Raw genomic sequence first — 24,323 nt, 5'->3', positions numbered from 1 at the left:
TTCATCGACATCGTACAGGTGATTCATAGTGTAATTATACGTGGCCTACGTATAATCAATGGTATTAGTGTTTCTTCTGGAAGTGGAAGGACCCCTTTGATCTTGCGATGGAAGTGGATTTTTGAACATCAGATGATCATTGTTTGTTGTCTTTGGGTCGTGTCCTTCGATTTCAATATCACCTCGGTCAATAAGATCTTGAATAAGATCTTTTAATCTATGACAATTGCTTGTCTTGTGTCCTTTTCCTTGATGAAAATCACAGTGTTCAGTATCCCTCCACCATGCAGGTTTGACTTGAGGTTCATAGTTTGATGTTTTGGGTAGGGTTACCAGGTTTTGAAAAACCAACTGTCGTAACACTGTTTCGATGGGTTCCCCTAAGGGAGTGTATGTTCGCTTTAGTTTTTGTTGACACAATCTAGGTTTATCTTGAGATGTGATGTGGCCTTGATTTGGAGGAGCAATTGTGTTAGTTTTAGATGGAGGATTCTATCCTGCAAATCAAACCACAAGTTGTGCAGTTTTGATAGTTCTGGCATCCACAACCTCGTCATTAACGACATTCTTGTTCTTGTTCCAGAAGTTTGGTTTTTCACTATTGAAGCGTGGACGAGGACCATCCTTTGGTTCATTGTAGATTTTGATAAGTCCTTTCTTGATGAGGGCCCACTCACATTTCAAGCCTTTGGTGATCATGTCATTGAAAGAATCTATGTCTTTGATATCCAGGTGAAACTCCATTTCTTCGTTTAAGTTGGAAATAAATATTTCCACTAGTTCTTGTTCAGGCAACTGAAGAGAACATCTGCTAGACATTTGACGCCATCATTGTAGGAAGACTGAGAATAGTTCACTTGGTTTTTGTTTAATGTTACACAGATCAGCCACGGTGATATCACGTTCGATGTTATGTGAGTAATGTGCTAGGAACTTCTGGATGAGTTCCTCAAATGTCCTAATGCCACCCAGTAATCGAGAAAACCATGATGTGGTTGTTCCTCCCAAGCTTTGGGGAAAAAGGTGCATTAAGTATGTATCCTCGTATGCCACTTCGAGGCAAGCTGAATGGAATTCTCTAACATGATCACGAGGATCTCCTTTTCCTCTATACTTTTTGAACTTGGGTGTTTTGAACCCTCGCGTAAAAGGTGGCATATAAAGATTCCTATCAAAGGGATAGACAAATGTCATTGAGTGAAAATTGATTAGTCTTTCCACCACTACGGAGTTGTTGGGCGAGATTATCAACTTGTTGCCGCAACATCTCTATGTCATTTGGAGGAGGAGGAGGTGGTGGATTACCTTGAGGAATGTTATATCTGATGCGATCTCTACCTCTATCATCCTCATTGCAACTCTGTCATTCTGATGCTTGTCTTAGTTGTGCAAGATCAAAGTTAGAGGGGAGTTTAGCTCCTTCTTGAGCAAGCTTTAAAAAGTGAGCATCCGCATTGCTCCTGAGTATTTCGTCAAAAAGTATGTTAAAGAGAGGGTTGTGTTGAGCCCTTTCTATTATTGCAGGAGTAGAAGTACTTGGATTTTTGTCATTCGCATTTCCTCCAAGTGCTTCTTGAAATTCATTGAGATTTTCTTCCTCTTCTTCTTCAATTTCTATTTCTCGTTGCCTTGACCGTGATCGGGTATGAGCCATTTTGTTTACAAGATTTTGTTGAAGTTGGGTGAAAATGATGATGAGTTGTTGATGAAATGAAAGATTGATGTTTGGTGAATTGTTTTGCATGTAGATCTCTAGCACTTAAAGGTAGATGTGACCAAAATTCTTTCTTTGAATTGCTTGTTTTGATAAGGTTTTAGAGAAATCTGAGATGTGTTACAGACTTAACTACCTAGTAATGAGAGGATTCACTCATAAACTAGTTTTAACCTGCGTAGATATGTCTCTTAGGATGAGCTTATCCTAGATGTAGAAACAATCTAAAAGGTGATTTGTTGTGTTTGATTCAAGCAATATCTAAAAGAGAACTTTAGGACAAGAACCTCTTCATGTTTTGAGAGTTGAAATGAAGTGAAGATGTGAATGTGAGAAATGGATGAAATGTTTAACTTCAATAAAAGCTTTGTGTCACAAATGGAACAAATTCTACCTCTTCTCTTTTGGGTGTTGGTGGTATTTCTCGAGCTACGTTGTATGTGATACAAATGTTGGGAAAGAAATTAGGATTGATCTTGCCTCCTTTGTTCTTGTGGTAACTCAAAGCTCTATATTGCATAAAAGCTCTGCGGTTCAATGACTCTTGATTGAATTCGTTTGATTTCCCTTGAAGGTATAGACGCATGTGATGTAAAAAAGCTCTATGAGAGACAAAGATTTGTCTATTTAGATAGAAGAATTTCCTTCTTTTGATTAAAGCCTTGGGGCTTAATGGTCTTTTCTTCAAGTTGATGTGTTGATGAGGATTCTTCTTTCTCAAGATGTGAAGAATGGTCATATATTTTGATTTTCTCTTTGTTTGGTTGTTTGTTGGTTTCTGAAAGATGTTTGTGTTGGATGAATATTTGATTTGATGGATTTTGATGTTTGATTCTTCTTTGACAAGAAAACAAAGCAAGCACACAAACACAAGAATGTTGCCTCAAAAGGCACAAATGAGTATGGGTCTAGATCAACCCAATCCTTGGACTTTTTATGACCCTTTCCTTTAAGTGTATTTTAAGGTGCTTCCAAAGCCTAAAGTCGGCTCAATTTGTACTTGGTCTTGACTCAAAACGAAAACACTTCAAACACTTTTTATCCCTAAGGTCAAATGGTCAGTTGTGATAAATTCAGCCCACATCTTGATATTTCTTTGACTTTGGTACTACATACCTTATGAATCCCACCGTGGTAGGTAAGGATGTGATATAGTAAGTCTTGCACGAGCATAACAAATAGATTATCCCTGTGATGGGGGAGTCACCACTTTTATCAAGCCACACATGACTTTTCAAAAAGCTATGTTTCTACTCAAGGAAATATGTATGGTGAGTATCTTGGGAGCAAAACCATCTATGCTCTTGCACTGAATTGTATCTCAACTATTCTCAATCAATAGAACAGGTGGGCTTCTACTTAAAGGTGTTTAGTAATTTTTTATGTTTTTGGACATAAGTTCATTCTGCAGTGACTCACTTAAGAGCCTTGTAACTTGTGGTGGGGCCCATATGTCCTTTTCGGCAAGTTACACTATAGGAACAACTATACCCAAGGCTATAGTTTTCGCTCTCACCTGATTTCTATAGCGGCTCGAAAGATTTACCGTGCGAGGTCGTTCCCAAGAGTGATGTGTCTCTTGGTAGGCCTCTCTTAAAAAGATAAAAAATTTGAGTGTTACTAACACTTTTCTCTTGCACCTAGGACCACAAAAGCCAAGGGAGAGGATAGTGTGTGTTAGAAGTAGGACCACTTGACCAACTCTTTGCACAAGCGTGCCAAACACCAAAAACACTTGTTCTTTTTAACTGATTTTCATTGCAATGTGATCGAACTATTTGGAGATGTTGCTCCAACAATCATGTTGTTCTTTTTAACCAAGATATCAAAATGTTTGACACTTGACAAACTTTTGGAAAGCAAACCTGGTCAACAAAAATAAAGTCGTGTACCCTTTGTAGCAAAAAAGGTAAATGTGAGGTTCTTTTTATGCATCAAATGAAAATTTGAGTTTGTTTTAGTTGCACCAATAGAAAATATGAAGTTCTTTTTATCCATTTGTGAAAAACAAGAAAGATGAAGTTCTTTGTTATACACCAAATGAAAAAGTTGAGTTTGTTTTAGTTGCACCAAATACAAAATGTGAAGTTATTTTTATCCCTTGGTGAAAAACAAGAAAGATGAAGTTCTTTGTTATGCACCAAATGAAAAATTTGAGTTTGTTTTAGTTGTACCAAATAGAAAATGTGACATTCTTTTTATCCCTTCGTGAAAAACAAGAAAGATGAAGTTCTTTGTCATACACCAAATGAAAAAGTTGAATTTGTTTTAGTTGCACCAAATACAAAATGTGAAGTTATTTTTATCCCTTTGTGAAAAACAAGAGAGATGAAGTTCTTTGTTATGCACCAAATGAAAAAGTTGAGTTTGTTTTAATTGTACCAAATAGAACATGTGAAATTCTTTTTATCCCTTTGTGAAAAACAAGAAAGATGAATTTTTAAACCAAAGAAATTTAAAATGTTTTAAACTAACTCCTTCCAAAACCTGCACAAAAAAATTAGAAAATCTGCAACAAAAACATTCAAAAAAAGTTAGTACACATGGTGGGCTCACAAGCCTAAAAACGAATGTCCTCGAAGTTACAAAAGTGTTTGATTCACGTCGAGTTCACCAAATGATGCTCTGGAAATGGGGACAAGGCAACAACAAAGTTCAATGTTAATAAGTTAGTTTCAACCATAAAACCAAAACAAAGAACTAAAAACCATTCCAAACATATCAAAAGAGATTTCAAAAAGCATGAAAGAAGTTAAACAAAATAAAAGAAAGGAGAAGAGCCTCCCTAAGATGCTTCCATGATGCCTTTTGATGCTTCTCCCTTGTTTCTCCCCTCTCCAAGTCCCAAATGATTGTAGCTCTCATCTTTTAGCACTAACCATGGATGCCATATGGAGATTCAAGATGGTTGAATATGATAAGCAAATGCTATCTAAGTGTAGACAGTGATGCTATGAAAAAGCTCTATGCTAATACCTGTATAACAACAATACTCTAATGATTTCCTCCTTTGCTTGAGGAGAGGGGTTCTATTTATAGAAGAAATGGGGAAATGGAGGGTTAAGATTGAGCAATCTTAACAAGGGTTAGGATTGAAAGATATTCAATCCATGTGAAACTTTCAACCCAATCCCAAGTTGACAAGTGTCATCATGAGGAGGCTTGAGAGGAGAGATAAAGAGCATTAAATGCTTGAGGGGACATGATGGTTACCCTGGGGGATTGGGTTAGGGTTAGGTTAATGGATATTCCTTTTATCCAAGGGATAAATGAATGTGCAAGGGTTAAATGGTTACCTTAGTCAAAGAAATAAATGCTTTGAAGAGACCCATGAGTCAAAAGGATGGTTAAGTTAGAGGAAAGTCTCTAACCAAAGGTAAAAGTTGAGTTAACCATAAATGGTTATGTAAGAGCCTTTAATGGTTTGGAAGACTTTAGAGGTTAACCATTTGAAGACTTAAAGCCTTAAATGCCTTTCAAAGACTTTGAGGGCTTTGAGAAGTGACTCCAAGTTGCTTAGGAATGTGACAATATTTAGGGGATGGATTAGGATAATTAGGTAGGAGTTAGAAGAATCTAGAAGGGATTTAGGCATGCAAGTGGGTTTTGTAGGAGAATGCAAGTGGGGGGAATTTTGAGATTTTCAATTAAAATAAAATCATTTATTTCAATTAAATGGTGTAATTTGCATTTGGATAGATATTTAAATAAATATTAATTTATTTAAATGTGAATGTGAATTTTGGATTTAAATAAATCTTAATTTATTTACATGAGAAAAAAGAAGATAAAGCATTTAAATGCTTGAAGACTTTGAGGGAAACCATTAAAGGCTTAAGAAGACTCTAGAAATAAGTCATTAAGTTTGAAGAGTTTAAGGGAAACCATTAAAGTCTTGAAGACTTTAAGGGAAACCATTAAAGGTTTCAAGTGGGTGAGGATAAATAGGATTTTAAATAAATAATTTATTTAAAAATGTTGTGCAACTTGCATTTGTAGTAAAATACAAGTGGGTGGAGGATAAAGGTGATTTAAATAAATGATTTATTTAAAATAGTTGTGCAATTTGCATTTGTAGGAAAATGCAAGTGGGTGGAGGATAAAGGTGATTTAAATAAATGTTAATTTATGTAAATGTGAGAGATGAGATTTTTGGGGGATTTAAATAAATGTTAATTTATTTAAATGTGAGAGAAGATTTAATTAAACAAATATGATTTATTTATTTAATTAATGGTCTGAATTTGTTAAATGAATTAAATCAAATAAATTGAATAATTTATTTAATTAATAAGAGAAGAGGGTTAAGATGAATTAATTAAATATATTAATATTATTGATTGATGGTTAAATAATCAAATAAATACTAAATATTCATTTAATTAAGTGGACAGATTTATGTGACTACAAAACCTATTCCAAATTGTAATCCTGGCCCTAATTATATCTCTAACCCTAACCCTAATCCTAACCCAACCCTAACCTCAACTTTATTTCTAAGCCTTACCATAACTATAACACTAAATCTAAGCTAATGATAACCTTAATCATAAGGTCCTAACCCTAACATTGACCTTAATCCTAACCCTAACCCTATCCCTAAACTTAATTTTATTGCTTATCTCAAATGTAACCCTAGTCCTAATCATAACCCTAACACTAACCCTAATATAATATATATTAATATAATAATTCAATTATTAATCATAACTCTAGCCCTTCCCATAGCACTAATTCTATTCCTAACCCTAGTCCTAATCGTAACCTTAATCATAACCCTAACCTTAACCCTAGTCCTAACTGTAACCCTAATCATAAACCTACCCATAACCCTAATTATATTGCTAACTCTAAACGTAACACTAATCATGACTATAACCCTAACCCTAACCCTAATCGAATCATTCTAATTGTTACAACATTTGTATTTCAACTTATAATCAAATATTAAAATATAGTTGATACATATTTTGTATATCTTGAAAAGGAAAGTGTGATACCCTATATTTGTACCCCTCAATGTTATTGTATCACTTCCTAATTAGTCTTTGTTTATATTGTTAGGTGGCAATCAACTCTATAGGGCAAAGATTTATTTTTACTCTAACTTTGATGCAAGGCATCCATGTGGAGTGAGCCCAAATTGAAATTTCAAAACTCCTTGAATTAGATTTTGAATGTTATTCCTTGAGGAGTGGAGCCCGTAAAAATAAAATTAAAAACTCTAATTTTGGCAAATCAATTTATGGTCCTGAGTTTTTCTTTTCCCATAGTCAATGTGCAGCTAGTGGTATGACAATAGACCTAATTTTAGTAAATGGCTAGGCGGGTGTAAATGCACATTCATGAAGCTGGAAATGAATTTAAAATGACATTTTGAGAAGGCATGCAAGGGGTTTTCTTTTTTACATAGAAATTTGGAGAGGAGGAGTTTGTGGAGTGAAGGGAATTGTTTTTGGGAAGAGGGGTTTTAAGAAAAGATAAGAAAAACATAGATTTTGGAGAGGACAAGGTAGGTGTGGTATTTTTGTTTGAGGATTGAATAATTTATTTTTAGGGAGGTATTTACAATAAAGAATTAGTTGGAGATGTGTGTTTTGAATTTTACAGAGAATTGATTGTGTTTGTTGCGGGGAGATGGTGATGTTGAGGAGTGTGATTTGAATAGAGAATTTATATGTTTTGTTTCCTATGTGTTCTTGCTATTGTAAATGAGTATATTTTTAGTTTTGAATGCACATTTCTCATTCTTACAAGTTGTATTTGATGTATTCTCAATTGAGAGGTTGTTGTAATGATTTATTAGTAAATGTGGTATAAACATCTCATGAGTTCATTGTGCAGATTTTGAATTTGTTTCATTGTTCAATGTTGTATTTGATTTGGGTTGTATAAGGTTGTGTTTGATAGCAATTTTGTGTGTATTCCCACTACATCAGTGGTATCAGAGCCAGAAGATCCTAAGTGTGCAGACAGATTCATCGAAGGGAGGCAACTTGTACTAGGGTCGAGTTTGTGGGTGTTGGGAATTGAATGCAAGAGGAGTCCCACGTGGTTGGGGTACAGTTGGAGTTAGAGATAATAGAAGTGGTGGTAATTTTGTTCGTGATGATTATTTTAGATCTCTAAGAAGACAAGTCGAAACCTTACAAGAAGATATTAGAAGAGGGTTTGCAAGAATAAGAGACCTAGTGAGTGATGAAGAAGAAGACATTTTGCAAAATGCCATCCAAACAATTGAGGAAAGAGAAGTAGTGACGACAATTGCAAATGACCCATTTCTAATTCCATTATCAAGGATAGGGAAAAGACCTAAGATTGATGTTCTTACATTTAGTGATAATTTAAATCCAGAAGAATTGGTAGACTGGTTGAATGATATGGAAGAGTATTTTGAGTTTGAGGAAATAAGAGAATCCTGATAGAGTGAGGTTTGCTAAAAGGACATGCTTCAATTTAGTGGAAAGAATTGCAACTATAAAGAGGGAAAAAGGGAAAAGAAAAGATCACAAAATGGTACTAGATGGGTAGAAAAGCTACAGAGATTGTTCATTCTAGTTGACTTTGAGTTGGAATTATTGAATAAAATGCAAGGCTTAAAACAAGGAATCAAGGCTGTTAAAGAGTACACTAAAGAATTACATAATATTTTGATCAGAACCGGACATTTGAAATCCAACAAGGAGAAGATATCCTACTACATCAATGGGCTGAAACCAAGCATCCAAAATAAAATGTCCTTGATAAGAATTTTCAACATGGAAGATGCATTCCAATTTGCATTGAAGATTGAAGAAAGATCAAATAAGAAATTTGAGAACAAGCAAAGAGGAAGAGACCAAGATGGGAAGAAAGAGGGAAGATCATATGGAGATGGGGATGAGAATTCAAACCAAAAAAATCAAAAATTTGAAGAGCATGGCAACAGTAACAATCAAAAGGAAGATGATTCCTACCCCCATGGACAAAACACCAAAGGAAGAGGAAGATCAGGTAGAGGGTTTGGAAGAGGAAGCTACAAGATAACTTGTTATGAATGTGGAGAAGAAGGAAATAAATCATATGAATGTCCAGAACGTGAAAACACAAGAAGAAGAAATGAAGGCAAAGCAAGACCTGCAAATGTTAATGAGGAAGTTGAATCATCATTATTAAAGAAAGTTGAAAGAAGTGAAGTCCTAGTGACTAGAAGGGCATTGGTGAGTGGAGACAATGCATTTTATCAAAGAAAGAACTTGTTCAAGATAAGATGCAAGTGTCAAGAAAAGGTATGTAATGTTATCATAGATAGTGGGAGTACAGATAATCTCATTTCCGAAGAGATGGTGCATAAATTGCAGCTACAAAGAAGGAGGCATTCACATCCATATAGGATAGCTTGGCTACAAGATGACAAGAAATTTTTGGTCAGCGAACAAAGCTTGGTAAAATTTAATATTGGATCATATTATGATGAGATAATGTGTGATATTATGCTTATGAATGCATGTCATGTTTTGTTAGGGAGGCCTTCGCAAATTGATAGGACAGTGCATGATGGATATACCAATGTTTACTCATTGATGAAGGATAGAGTGAAACATAAGTTGAAGTCATTGCATGGTGTGATGGAAAAGGTATGTAGAAATGCAAGAGTTTGTTTAGTAGATGATATAGACGGCATGAAGCGTGAACATGTTAGTTTTTATCAAGCTAACCAAGAAGATGAGAAGGAGGATTTGTTGAAGCTTATTGAAGAAGATGATAGAGAATGGGAAGAGCCGATTTCAGGTGGGACAAAGGTTGCAGCAGAAGGTAAAGTAAAATCATTATTTTATGTGTTCTTTGAGGTGAATGAGTGTAAAGAGATAGAGGAAATAATTGCAACAGTTGATAACTTTGATGAAGTCAAATTTAAAAAGCATGATGAGAAGGTAAATGAAGAAGTTTCTGATAAATGTATTGGTTGAGAATAGTGCTAATCAAGGTCCCTTGATTAGTGACCTTGAATCCTTCTTAGGAAATGAGAAGATTGGGTCTTTTATTGTTTTACTAATGCTATTTTGAATAAAGGAAATCAGATGGCAGCAACATTGTGTCTTTCAGAAGGCATTGAAACAGTGAAAATTCATGGAGGCATATTGGTAAGAGGAAAAATAGGTAAAATAGCAAGGGAGGTAAAGGAAGACATTTGTTTTGTTGAAGGAGAAGGTATGAATTTAGTTATTTATTCTGGTTTTGATAGACTACGTTGGTGGGAAATCAGATTTGGTACTTTGAATCTTATGAAGGGTGGGAATAGAAGAGTACTAATGAGAAGGAATGATATTATGAGATTGCAAAAAGAAATGAATAGGAGAAGTCTAGTGGACAAAGAAGAAAGATGGATCTAAGACAAACATAGGGTCTACAAATGTTTCTTGATTTGAGTTCAAATCAAGAAACATTTTTTTCCTACCATGGGTGTCTGATGCAGGGCATCCACATGGAGTGAGCCCAAATTGAAATTTCGAGTCCTTGAATTCATGAAAATTAAATTGAAAAATATCTCATACACAAAATTACGAGAAATATGTAATTAATTTCTATCTCACATTATTTATGATTATATAGATGTGACATATTATAATATAATTTATGAATTTTATTCATTTATTTATATTGTTTATTATGTGTTTTATTGAGATTTCAACATATTTGTAAATGCTTAACAATTAGTTTACTAAGATTTATTGAGAATGTGTACATAGAATCTCTAAATTTTGCACATGTTAGATTAGTGTATATGATAATTGTTTATCATGTCGTTGACATTTTGATTTCACTTATATCTATATTATTGATATTGATGATGACTAACTAGTTTGTTGAATTGAGTGAATTTGATGACTAACTAGTTTGTTGAATTTGGTGAGTTTAATGATGACTAAATATAACATGGTCTCCATTCTATTTGTACATTTTATATTCTCTTTTTATATTCATATTCTATATTTAGTATAATGTCAAATGACTAAATTTGTGATACTCTTTTGATTTTTATTACTAAATTATATAGCTATAACAGATTTAACAAACTATTCATCTTACATAATTCTACGATATTCAATTTTTATTACTAAATTATTTATTAAAACTATTCAAGTTACTTTGAATTGAATATTTATGTTGTTGTAATGTGTGTGTACATATAAATGCATACCTATATATACATATACATACATATGTATACATATATGCACATGTATATGTATGCATTTATATATGTATGTATATCTATATATGTTAAAGAAAATCAATTAATGTCAAAGAAAACAAAAAATAAAATAAACATTACTAAAAGAAGCACCCACAAAATAATAGAATCTTCAAGGTAGCAGATACAAAGTACATGCTAACGCTTGAGAGAGCAAAATATTATGTCTTCTTAATAATTGCATCACCCTTCTTTGCACCTTATTGCATAGTTGACATTTATAACGAAAATAGATACATATATGTGCAATATTAGAGGAAAGGGGCCCATAGTGGACCAAACTAACTTTGGGGTTTTACATGGAAGGCCACTTGGACCAAAAATGATTGTAACAATAATTGCGAATTCAAAAATTTAATAGTGGACTTGAAAAAAATCATTTATCTCGTGTGGATGCAATTTGCCACTCATACAATAGTAATTGTCAAACAATAGTAATTGCCTATGTCTTAAACTAATAGTTGTTGTAAATGTCCAAGTCTTATGCATGATTTAAATGTTGTTGGCAGTGTTGTGTAAATGCATATCTATTCTATATGATGTTAATTCTCTACATAGTGTGTTGTAAATGCATATTTGTCCACACATGCATATTTGTCCTATATTTGTCCTATATCATGTAAATTGTATTAGCTATTTGTTATGTAGGTTGTAAGTGTTCTATCCTTTGTAATATATATGTAATTTTTAGTTATACTGTTAATAGCTATCCATTCTAAATTATATAAATGATGTAGATAGTAAATTGTATTTGCATATATGTGTATGTATGTATGCATATCTATATGTAAATATGTACAAACATATATGTATATAAATGTATCTACATATATATCCATATACATATACATATGTATAAATGTTAAATATCCGAGCAATTGAGAGGGGGTGATTCAGTTGACAACTTAAACTTTTTCTTCGATACATTCACACATCCAGAATAACCAACATAAATAATTAAAGTAGATATAACATGAAAGAACATACACAAAATAGATCACACAATGAACACCAGATATCATGTGGAAAACCCAAGAAGGGAAAAACCACAGAGAATGTTAGTTCTCAATATATAGCACCAGTTAAGGTGTTTTTTACAAAGGGTGGCTCACTGCTAGAATGCTCATTGCGGGAGGGCTCACTACCTAAAAAAAAGCTCACTACCAAAGGAAGAAGAAAGAAAAAGAGAATCCACCACTGTAACACAATCTACAATATCAAAACTGTTTCGAGTGCCTCAGCAACAACACACTTCATACATCATTAATTAGATTATTATTTTTTCAGTTTCGTACATCTTCCATATCACATACATTCAGATCATCCACATATTTATGTTGTCTCCGAGAAACATAATCTTCTAAGTCGGCCAAGACAAAGATTTGAAATAGGTCAACACTAATCATTCTGGTGGTGGGAAGGAATGAGAAGTAGACCATACCACAACACATGTCATCAGTCAGATCAACATGTTCCATCCATCACAAATACCTGACCCAAATCATGACTCACACGCTACACCAATGTTGTTACTCATCCTTGAATTCTAGACTTAATCCAGACCCAAAATAGCTCTACCCAACACATCAAAAATAATAATGGGACCAATATACTCATGAATACAATCAATCAACACCATATCCAAAAAATAGAGAAATTTGGATCATCATCGACACAATCAATTGACACTGAATATCAATTGTAACACACCTGCCAAAGCACCAAAGATTTTGGCAATGCATCTACCAGATCACCAACTCATATGTTGACATCAATGAAAATCATTAATGACAACCATCAACATTACATTTGCATCAATCTCCCCCTTTTTCATTGATGGCAACATCCATCAACAACAAACACATAACACATAATTATCTCGGCATCATCAGATCAGCATCTTTGCATCTCCCCAACTCCCCCCCTTTGACATCAAGGACAAAGGTGGGCATAACTCCCCCTATGAAACTCACTCATGGCCCCCCTAAGAGGAAGCACCCAAACATTAGTCTATCTAAGAATATTCAAGAAGATCACTGGACCAATGCACATCCAAATATACATTAGTTCAAATTAGGAAGGGGCAATACCCCTAACTTTTGTCAGAGATACTCTAAAGTATCTTTACACAACACTTTAGTGAAGATATCTACAATATGTTCTTTTGTAGGTATATACTCAGGCTTTACTTTATTATCCAACACCTTTTCCCTCAAGAAGTGATATCGAATGGATATATGTTTTGTTCTAGAATGTTGTATCGGATTCTTAGAAACATTTATTGCACTAGTGATATCACACATGATTGAGATGGGTTCATTGAATATTCCACCAATGTCCTTCAAAGTTTGCTTCATCCAAAGAATCTGAGTGCAACATGAATATGTTGCAATAGATTTTTCTTCAATTGTAGATAAAGATACAGAATCCTACTTCTTGCTTGACAAAGCAACCAACCAGAAGCCAAGAAAGAATGCTCCACCACTTGTACTTTTTCTGTCATCAACACTTCCATCCCAATCTGCATCAATATAAGTTGTCAGAGTGAAACTTGAATTTCTGGGATACCACAAACCAAACTCTTTTGTCCCTTTTAAATATCTTAAAATTCTTTTCAGTGCCACAACATGTGATTCTTTTGGTTCTTGCTAAAATATAGCCACCAAACAAACTGCATACATGATATTTGGTCCGATAGCAGTCAAATATAACTATCCTCCAATCATTGATCTATACTGACTTCCATCAGCTTTAGGCGATTTATCATGTTTAGTTAACTTACATCTGGTGGTCATAGGTGTACGCATCTGTTTGGAATTCTCCAACCCAAACTTCTTCAACAATTCCTTAATGTATTTAAACTAAGAAAATTCATTTGTCATTTTGATTTACTTGCAAACCAAGAAAGAAATTTAACTCACCGATCATGGACATCTCAAATTTCTTCTACATTTTATTAGCAAACTTCTTGCACATGCCTTCATTTCCTCCAAATATTATGTCACCAACATATACTACAACAATCAAGATTTTACCTATCAGTTTTGAAATATATATTGTTGTCAGCGGATCCCATTTGAAAACCTTGATCAATCAAATATTTATCTGGCCTTCCATACCAAGCTCTAGGAGCTATTTTCAATCCATACAAGGCCTTCTTCAATCTACAAATAATATTCATATCATCTTTCAATTGAAATCCTTATAATTGTTCAATGTAGACTTCTTTCATTTCTCCATTCAAAAATGTTGACTTCACATCCATCTAATAAACCTTGAAATCTTTAAAAGCTGCAAAAGCCAAAAATATCATGATTGCCTCTATCCGGGAAACTAAGGCATAGGTCTGCTCAAAGTTAATGCCTTCAACTTGTATGTAACATTTGCAAACCAACCTTTCTTTATTTCTCACAACTTTTCCATCCTCATCCAACTTGTTTCGGAATACCCATTTTGTTCCAATTATATTCTTGTATATCGGTCTGTGAACTAGTTCCCATGTTTGATTCTTCTTAATCTGATCCAACTCTTCTATCATTGGCTTTATCCAATTCTAATCATTATAAGCTTCTTCTATTGATTTCGGTTCAATCTCAGATAGTAAACATAACATAACTTGTTCTTGAGCTGCTTTGCTTCTTGTGATAATTCCTTTGTTTTTATCTCTGATAATCCGGTCTACTGAATGATTCTTTTGTGCATACCTTGGGGTTTTAGATGTAGATACCAGAGCATCCTGAGTTTCCTTCTTTTTCTTTTTCTTTTTATTTGGTTTTCTCTTCCCTTTTTCTGTCAGTTGATTCATCAGATTCATAACCTAACAATTTATCAGAGTCTTTAGAAATGTCTTCATCAACCTTCACATTTCCACTTTCAACAATCTTGTTGAGCCTTTTGTTGTAACATCGGTATGCCTTGCTCCTTGTAGAATATCCTAGGAATATGCCTTCATCTGCTCTGCTATCAAATTTTCCAAGATTATCTTCATCTTTCCAGATATAGCACTTGCTTCCAAATACCTTGAAATATTTTATTGTCGTAGTTCTACCATGTCATAGCTCATATGACGTATTTCCATGTCTTTTCCGATATAAAATTTTGTTAAGAGTGTGGACTATTGTGTGGATTGCTTCTCTCTAGTAGACTTCTGGTAGTTCTACTCCTCTGATCATTCTCTCTAGTAGACTTCTGGTAGTTCTACTCCTCTGATCATTGTTCTGGCTACCTCTTGTATAGTTTTATTCATCCTTTCCACTACACCATTTTGTTTTGGTGTCCTAGGGGTAGACAATTGCCTTCTAATACCATGTTTCTCATAGAAATTGTTAAACTCATCAAAAGTAAATTCTCCTCCTCTATCAGACCTCAAACACTTAATCTTTTTGTCAGCTCCATTTTCAACTCTAGCCTTGAATATCTTGAACTCTCTCAAAAAATGCAACCCATGACATTCTAGAATAATCATCAATCAACAACATGAAATACTTCTCACCTTGTATACTCCTTGTTCTGGTAGGACCACATTAATCTTGTAATTAAATAATTATTTAGTTGTGGTAAATCTATGAGATGTGTTTTGATCACATAAAGTAATTATTTGAGGGTCACTTGTAATTGTATTGTAACATTGGGTTGATTATTTTGTGTGGGAGACATAGAATAGTTATTTAATATTGAAAAAATATATTAAATAAAGTGAAAACTCAGTACCCAATATTAAATGAGGGGTCAATAGTTTTGTATTTGTGTGATCCTATGTCTATATAAGAAAGCACGTGTTTAATGGTTAAGGTTGACAAGGTGAGTGGATTGTCATATTATTGGGTCTTTTTGAGGAGTGCATATATGAAGCATGGCATGAGATGTGTGGCTTCATGCTTAGACACATGGAGGATGCATTGGAGAGGCTTGATGTTTTAGAAATATTCATTGAAACTATATAAACTTGCATATATTGTTTATTTTCTAAATAATAGATGGATTATGGATGCCTTTAGAGGTTGGCTTTTTCCCTCTTAAAGGTTTTCCCAGAGTATATATTGCGTTATCTTGTGGCTTGTATATTTGATCTATACATTGTGGTTATTTTGTAAGTTTTTATTCATGTTTTTCTCTCATGGGGTTATGTAGGAAATGGATTAAATGAACTAGGGTTTGAATGTAATATTTTCTAATGTTAAAGGTCTTTTGGTAGTGATCTGTGTTGCATTCTACCTTCCAATCTAAATTGTGGTTATGTGCAACATAGTTTGACACTAAAAAAGATTTTGAAAAATCAAGTATCCCCAATGCATTATTAAATATAGAGAGGAGCCAAACATGTATTGGTTCCTATTAAATGAGCACTTGAGAAGATGTGTGTAGATAATGGGGTGTAGATGAGTTAGATAAGGGAGGTTATGAAGTATTCAATGGTGCAAATGATTTTAAATTTGATTTCATATGAAACATGTTAATGCCAAGGGATGCATAGTTAATGTGGTTGGATGGAAAGGAAAGAACAAAGAGTATGCTATAAATGTGAGGAAGTGGACATTGTGGGCAACAATATACTTGGTACTCATGCGACATGGAAAACAGTTACATGTGGAATGCCACATAATGACCAAATGGTCTCAACCCATGACGAATTACTCATCCAAATGGGCAAAAAATTCACCCTTCCATGAATCAACCTTGTACATGTGGTACATTGCATCCACATAGGAAAAATTTCAAATTAATTACTTAGCAATTGAACATATGTCCAAACAAAAAGCATGTCAATGTAAAAGTAAAACCCTCTTTTATTAGCATATGAAAGGGTTGCTAACTTGTATTTATAATAGAATCATGCAATCCCCAACATACACTTAACAACAAAGAATGTCTTTGTAGGCTTCAGTGATGTTTAGATATAATTGGTCTCTTCCAACCTCACTCAAACCAAACAAGAAAAGAATGTGGAGATGATGTGGCATAGGTTGTTGTTGCTTAGCAACTTGAGCTAGCTATCCCAACCATGTTCTTCTTTACATGAGTAGGTGTTAGACTTGAATATTAAGTACAACTTACATGGGATGGGGTGAACTTGAATGATTCATAGCAACACAATATTAAGGGATATTTGTGTTCACCAAATCTCAAAGCAATGCACAATTTTCTTGTTAAGGGTTAAGTGGACTACATAAGCACCTTTTTCTATGTAAATCCCTTCATGTCACCTCCAAATATTTTTCATTTCTATCATCTTCCCTATGAACCCTCTCTTGCTCTTTTTTTGCTCTTTTTCCTTTGTAAAATTTTCAATTTCTCTCTTTCTTGATGTTGTATTTCCATATCCACTTTGGACTACTCCTTAAATTTCCTTGCCATAGCACATGTTGCCTTTCTCTTTTCAATATGTTGTCTTTTTCAAGCTTTGATCTCCTTTGGTTCTTTCATTTTTTTTCTCTTGATGCATTAAGAGACTTGTATAGTCATCTTTTGTTAACAAATAAGACTATTGGCTTCATCGAATTCCATTGTCACCACCATTCCTAGTACTTTCATTGACAATGTGCATAAGTAGCTTGAAGAATATATTAATAATTGACTATGTTTGAGAACCCATTATCTAATTTGATTGTAAATCAATGATGTTTTCATCTACATTGTGAATTACCTTAGTATCTTGGTTGAAATCTACATTGCCTCCATAAGTTGTACCTCCACATTCAACATAATGAACCTTTTTAGGTATAGTCAATATGGTTCATGGATATGGGAAGGAAAATGTTTCCTATTCTTAATGGAAATATAAATCTTTACAAAGATTGATAGCTCCCTCCACCGACCATGATGGTTGGTTCGGCTACAAGGGAAGACTAAGTCCATCTTCCAATTCCTAACGTTGACTATCTATCATGTGTCATTAGACACTTGATCACCAACTAGGTTTACTTGGGAATCATTTAGACTACTTTGAGGTGTATGTAGTGTAGCATCCTCTAACCATGGTTTTGATGTTGTACAATGCATTTCACCATCTATGTAATGTTGAACAACAATGTATTGACCACCTCATTTGGTGAAACATCAATCCTAATAGACTAAGGATGTCAATGCACTACAAAAGCCTTGACCTATATACTGAATTGAAACATCTTGGGGTACATTTCCTCCATGAGTGTGTTTGGATAGAGGGACCATGTTCCTATCCTTTTGAATCCTATAGTGATATTCACCACTATCAACACTTTTTATAGTGACTTGTTGGCCAATTCTACCAATTTTTCCCTCTTGATTTTGATTATTGGAAACCTTGCAAGCCATGTTGCTCATTCAAATTTTAAGTGCAATTTTAATGTCAAAAACACACTCACATTAATGGGTTGTAGTTTATGTGATGTGTGCTAGTAATGTAAAAAAATTAATATCCAACATCCTTACCTATTGGATTGTTGTAATTGTCACATGGCTTCAATGGCCATAAAAAAAGTGTATATTTGTGGGTGACACAACACTTGGAACTAACTGTGCAAAGTGGTGCGACAAAATAAGTTTTTTTGTCATCCATACGTGTGGTCAGGTTGTCATGCAAGCACCTAGTTAGCAACCTGCAATGTAATCTTTTAGTTGTTTTTTACCCTTAAACAAATAGAACCATGGGATGCTTTGTTCGGTCTCATTAAAACATCAAAAAATGGTTATACATTCCCAACTCTTCAAAATGATATAACACACTCTTGCTATCTCTTTTGACCAACACCCTCATGACACCATTTCTACTCGATTGAGTACCAATCAAGCATCACAACTATGGACAATAAAGTATCTTTTTATGCTCCTTGTTTGAAGACCCTTTTATCATTCTCATAAGTATATTTTCTTAGGTTGTAAGTCCCACTTTTAAGTCATTGAGAGGCGTTTTCAAGCTAGTAAATCTTGTTGGACAATCAAAGCATGAGAATCTTTGGGATCAATTTCACATTGGAGAAAACCCCAAAATCAAATAATTTTCGAGATGCAAGGAATGACCAAGTAAGTTTTTGTAGCATCATAAATTAACATTGGGCCAATGTACACCTCATGTTTGTGCCCATACTTTAGCGTGTCTCCCCTCATCTCCTATATGGGTTTGTTTAGTGTCTTAACTCCATTTTTTATGCCATGTGCACCTGCCATCTAATATCCTGGATGGATAACCTTCTCCCTAGGGCTTATTGAGGTCCCTGATTGAAGAGGACTAGGGCACTGGTCCCCCTTGGTCAAACCCTATTTCAAAGTGTGAGATGGGTCCTATCTCTCCAGTAGGAAATGAAATTAGTAGCTCAATATGACCATGGGAGGTCGCTCTAATCGGTAAATTGACCTAGGATCCCCTATATAAAGACATTTGATCAACCTAATTTCATCCAAGCATCATAAATATTCATCTACATTCAACCTAAACCATTTGTGAAGTGTTCATCAAGCATTTTAAGATATCTTCAAGGCTGTGTATTCTTCATTCAACCAGTGTGGAGCAAAACTACATCATTCATATGCAATCATGTGTGTGTGATTAGGGTTTGTCATGTTCATGCCATTTCATACAACATATGTGATTACATCCAAGAAGTAAAGCATCATCATCAACAATTGCAGATATAAGGTATACCTTTCCATTATTTATCTTAGTATTTACAATATTTCATTCAAGGTTAATTCCTAAACCAAAGTTTGACTTAGGCAAACCCCTATTCCCAACCTTGCTCCCTTCTCTAGTGTGCACAGGAACAGGTACGAAGTTGTAATCTTCAAAATTGGCTTTATTTACAGAGATGAACACGTTCCCTTTGGACAGTGAAAAGTGTAGAGGACCAGAGGAATGAACATTCTGGTCTTGACATTTCAAGAGCTCCTTCTGGGAACAAGTTCAAATACTCTTATATTACTCAGATCTAGGTTCATGGTTCAATGCTCCCTGTTTATGCATTTTCACTTCAATTCTAGCATATTTACCCTAATTTCAGCATTTCAACAATTCAACTTAAAAGAGGGAATCAATCTCCAATCCAGTGAATCCAAGAGAATTTCTCAGCCATATCCTTGTTGATTCGAGGCTAGATCTCTTGGGTTCACCCCTCTTTAATGTAGTGGTGCCTACACCTAAAATTAGCATTTTTTACCTTCATTGGGTAAAAGCCCTAATTTTTCACCATCATAGTTTTCAAGATTACATAACTCAATCTGATGTAAATTTTACTAATCAAGATGTAGTTTCTAAAAAAGTAAGGAAGTTCAAGAATGTATAAAAAAAGTAATCTTCCATCTGGCCATTTCAAAGTCCCTATTAAGTCTACATTAGAAATTTATCCAGATGTTATAGGTGTTAAGTGTTTAGTCCATTATTAGACTAAAAAGTGTTGTAAAGTCTATGAAATTCAACATAAAGTTTGTAATGGCAGTGAAGGGAATCTTCAACTATTTTTTGATTCTAAAATTCAAAAATATAGGCAAATGGCTCATAGCAATCCACAAGCCTATCAGTATATTCACCTATCTTATGCCAGGAAAGGAGTTGAAGGACATTATAGATGAGACTTACCTATCATCATCTTGGTGACTCTTGAAGATGGCCACCATATTAAAACTTATGATAAAATCTTAGGGGTTTTCTTTGATACAATGAGTAATGGACTTAGCATTTTTTATGTTGTAGCAAATTTCTCAGTCTCATTGCAAGATGACAATCTAAATGATGTTTTGACCTACCGAGTTAAAACGATGAATCTAGAAATGAAAGAGGGATTTGTTGATCATACTCTACATTTTGTTCTCCATTATAGAATTTTTAATACAACTATGCCTCTTATGGAAGATCCACATAATGTACCTTGACATGATAGATTCAGCCTAGTATGTACTTCTACAAGTGGAACCTCTGAACTTAGGGCACCCAAGATTGTCAAATGGAAAGATGTCCAAATTCCTAAACAATGGGCTCTTGAGTTGTATGATGAAGGTCGTATACAAAAGCGTCCACAACTACAAGCTATAAGTATTTTAGAACTTGCTAACAAAACCACCATAAACATTGAAGAATCACACCAAAGCCTCAAAAGAGATTCTATTCCCAAACACCTGCTTAGGACACAATCATCTCAAAAGTTGTCCTATCCATCATCGAGGGTTAGTATCCAAGAACTAGGTGAATCATCTTGTGATCATTGAAATTATGTTCTAGATCCCTTAGGTACTCATAAATGTTCAGTCTGCAATAAATATGTATCTCTCCTTGCTCGAGGACATGTCACTGTTGTTCAAACTCCCCATTTAGACAATCCAAATTGTCCACATATTGAGTTTGAGGAAGTTGACGGTTTAGGAACAATGCGGTGCAAAAAAATTCATACATTTTCAATCAACCTAGTCATATTTGTATGATATCTTTTGTGTCAACATCCTCTGCTAAACTTTTAATTCAACCTGAAGAACAAGTTGTACCTCCTCCGACTGGTATATGTGTTCTCTCTAGTATCATTCCTAAATTTAAAGATTTCATGCAATATGACATGGAAGGCAAATATCAAATCTTTTTTTGGCCACAACATGTTACTAAAATAGGTGAACCTAAGCCACCATCTAGATCCAAGCTTCTCAATTGGACCAATCTTTGTGCCCGTAAACACCTCTTCTTACTCAAGATATTCAACATCGCCAGAAAACAGCTCAAATTGATAATCATAAGCATAGGGCTTCTTTGAATTAGAATCGTCATGATATTATTGCCCAACTTACAACTCTTGAAAAGAAATTGCAGTTTTAGTATATTGAACATATCCAACAACAAATTTCTACTCTCGCCACTAACTATCATCAATTTAAATCACAAGTTGAAGCCTAGTGGACCACGCAGAAGAAGGCAATCAAAGGTCATAAGTCAAACTTACACACTATTATGCATAACAGAATACAGATAGTCCATCTATCTTCTCAAAAGTCTACAAATTTAGCAACAACAATGTAAGTTGTTCAACAAACTCAACTTGTTATTCAAGAATCAACTAGCATCAAAAGTCAATCTCAAAGTTCTAGAAAGTCGCCACAATATTTTCCTGATAGTGCCTTTGACTATTTACAAGGATGATCCTCCTATAAGGAAGGAATGGGATCCTAACACGTGGTCCTATAAGATCAAAAGAACAAGTCAGGTCATTAATATGGCCAAAGGACAATCTTCAAGTCCTCAAGGCCCATTGTCCAATCTCCAAAACTCCAAGTCTAAAAGTCCCCCGTGGTCAAATTTTGATGATTTTGATCCCATTAAGAATCTTAGACATATTGAAGCTTTGAGAGCATGAGTTCAAAACTACATGAACACAAGTACTGGAGTGACTAAAAGAGATGTCATAAATCAAGCTCTCAATGGGATAATAGGTTTGGCTAGAAAAACATGGGACTAATTAGATACTAATTATAGAGATGATCTACTCAATGCTAGTTTGGTTGTTGTATTCAATCAGTTAGCTACCATGTTTGTTGGAAATACAAGAGCTCTAGAAAGGCAATATTACAATAGATTTGTTACCACAAAATGTTGTGATTTCACTTAGTTGCTTGAATATTTCAAAGAACGGTATTTGAACTTTTACTATAGTGGGCATGAACAAGATTTTGAATCTATGTATTTTAATTTTCTCAAACATTTTCCCTATGTTGGAGATTTCTATTTGACAAAAGTTCTTGAAAGTCTTGTCAAAGATGCAAGAGAACTCAAAGAAATTAGTTTCCCACAATTATGCAACTACATCGTAGAAGTAAATGAGGAAATATGCAAACAATAAAATGAAAAGAAAATGATCAGAAAATTGAAAACACTTCTTTCTCCAACAGTCTGTAAATCTATCAATCTAGGATATGGATGTAATGATTATTTCCAACAAAAGAAAAATAAACATAGGTCTGTTGGAAAATGAAGGAAACGCGTGTTTTGAATGCACCCTACAAACACCAAGAAAACATTTCTCAGGAAGAAAGCAAGCCAGTAAATTTGGTAAGGGGTTCTTCAGGAGGAAAAAATTCATGAAAAATAAAGATTGAACTCCCACTTGGAAGGGGAACCATTATCCAAATAAATGTCCTGAACGACATAAAGACAAAGGAAAAGAAAAAGTTAGAAAAGTACAAGAATTAGGCATCATTGAAGAAGATGATTATGTCTATGTGAATGCCTATCCTAGTGATGAGGATGATATTTCCTTTTCTAATGTAGAAGATCAAAGATTATTTTGAATCAGCTAAATTTGAAACCCCTGAATCAAGTTCAGACAATACTTCTTCAGATGAAAGTTGAATCTCTTATTTTTGTAGAATGATGAGAAGTAATCCCATTTTAAGTTTGTTGATGAAAGACTCATTGATCTTTTACATCAAATTGTTGAACTTGAAACTGTTGAGACATGGACCAGCTAGGACTCGAACCTAGGACCTTCCATATGCTGCTAGAGTGCTCTACCACTGAGCTACTGGCCCCTCTTGGACTAGTCCATCGTTGGTCCGGGTGTGGCTTATTTCCAACACCAACACCCCCCCTTAAGCCACATCTCTCGTGTGCTTGGGGCTCCTAGCCTGGACCTGGCTCTGATACCATGTTGAGACATGGACCAGCTAGGACTCGAACCTAGGACCTTCCATACGCTACTGGAGTGCTCTACCACTGAGCTACTGGCCCCTCTTGGACCAGTCCATCGTCGGTCCAAGTGTGGCTTATTTCCAACACCAATACTATCATGGAAAACTGGATTTACTGAAAGTTTAATGCAGCTCTGATTGTCACAATGAATGATAGTAGGCTTCAGACTTTCACCAAACAGTCCTACTATCAATTTCCTCAACCATACGACTTCCTTAGCTGCCATGGATGCAGCTATATATTCAGCTCTATGGAGCTCTGAGCTACGGATGATTGTTTTTTTCAGATCCAAGATACCATAGCTGATCCTAAGCTAAAACAGCATCCTAAACTGCTCTTCTTGTCTATCACGCTTCTAGCCCAATCTGAATTAGAGTATCCATGTAGGTTCAATGCAGTGTGTTCATAATGTAGTCCATAGTCCAAGGTACCTTGTAGATATCTCAATATATGCTTTACTGCAACCAAATGTATTTCCTTGGGTTCAACCATGTGTTGGCTAAGTGCATTTACTGCATAACATATATCAGGTCTGGTATTGACTAGGTACATTAATGATCCAATAATCTGTCTGTATAATGTTGGATCTGCAAATTTGGAATCTGCTATAGCTTCTTTTAGTTTTGTTGGTGTAAATAAATATTCATTATGGATATTATTACACTTTACTTAAGTTAACTTAGGATAATGCATCTCTTCATAGTTTGGATTTGAGACACTTAGGGAAGTGTGCACAT

Source organism: Cryptomeria japonica, chromosome 2 (genome assembly GCF_030272615.1).
Source record: "Cryptomeria japonica chromosome 2, Sugi_1.0, whole genome shotgun sequence".
Taxonomy (NCBI): Eukaryota; Viridiplantae; Streptophyta; class Pinopsida; order Cupressales; family Cupressaceae; genus Cryptomeria; species Cryptomeria japonica.
The sequence above is the reverse complement of the archived record's forward strand: the minus strand, read 5'-3'. Positions refer to the sequence as shown.